We start from the raw sequence: 1,246 nt of genomic DNA on the forward strand, positions 1-1,246 counted from the left end.
TCCCAGGGGAAATACGCAATTCAATCCTTTGATGCTCACGCTGAATTATATTAGGGGCGAATATTTTGTGATTAATTTTTAATTTAACAAATCTCTAATAGTTGGTTATATAAATAAAGTTGAGTTGACATTGCAGATGTTATATTAAGTATATCAAAATAGATAAAAAATAAATAAAATGTTCTTATAACAAGAAAAAACAAATAACGAACTATTTGTACTATATACAGATATAATTCTCAACTATAAACAAGGAAAAAATAAATAAAAGTGAATATGTGTGGTACATAACTAAAATTGTAAATGTAAAAAATAAAAATTGGTGAATGTATTTAAACTTAAACATTAGTAAATATGTTTAATATATATAAATAGCACTCCTGCTAGGGTGCTATATTCCGAATTTACAAATTGATAGAAGTTGAAGAATTTCAGTATTAAATTATGTGAGTACATTCATTTGCACAGAAGAAAATTACCCTTTTAATAGTAAATAGTCTAAAAAGTCTTTCATATTCGGTAAACTGCCATAAAATGAAATTTATCTTCTGATGTATCCTTATTACATAACGAGCAAATTTTCAGTTTATTGTGCCACCGTTGGTAAATTAAATTCAAAAACACACCTCTTGTTTTAAAAATTATCCTAATAAAGTAGAGATTATACCATTAATCCTGAAAAAACACATTTTATTATACCGGCATCATCAACGGTTATAGGCCAGCACAACCTGGTTGCCGGTGGCCATAGGACCACATGCTGCTGTTTATATGATAAGGGCATTATCAAATTATGATGAATATCATGATATAATTCAGGTTTAAAATAATATATCTATTAATTAATGTTTCACCCCTCTCTCATTAATATGTCGACGAATCTCTTCTATATTCCTGCAAAACCCTTAGTAAACCCTCTTAATCAAAGGATTTCGAAATCCGGATTTAATCAGACCGCAGATACTATAGTATTATATACTATATTACAGTACTCACTTTACTGAAGGGAACTTATGCTCATGCAGTAACAGGTCCTATCTGCCTCGAACCAAGTCTCCGCACAAACTGAAGGGCCTAACTATTGTCCTCGTCCTACCTGCCTCGTACCCCTGAGGTCAGCCCTTCTTGGAAGGGTCTGGGCAACTTTCGCCAAGTTTTCTTGTCTTACTTCTAAGATGGCTATGTTTCACAGTCCAATATTTGGCTAGGTCTGAATATTCATTTAGCATATGCTATGATCACTTCC

At 31.8% G+C, this 1,246-nt stretch overlaps 1 protein-coding gene across 1 annotated transcript in view; it reads left to right on the top strand.

Moving 5' to 3' along the window:
* Sclp (leucine rich repeat containing protein 20 sclp) overlaps nucleotides 1-1,246 on the top strand; it is a 60,294-nt gene that overhangs the window by 35,791 nt on the left and 23,257 nt on the right. The window lies entirely within an intron of this gene.

Source organism: Halyomorpha halys, unplaced genomic scaffold, assembly GCF_000696795.3.
Source record: "Halyomorpha halys isolate HHAL.00 unplaced genomic scaffold, Hhal_1.1 Scaffold1010.1, whole genome shotgun sequence".
In the NCBI taxonomy this organism is placed as follows: Eukaryota; Metazoa; Arthropoda; class Insecta; order Hemiptera; family Pentatomidae; genus Halyomorpha; species Halyomorpha halys.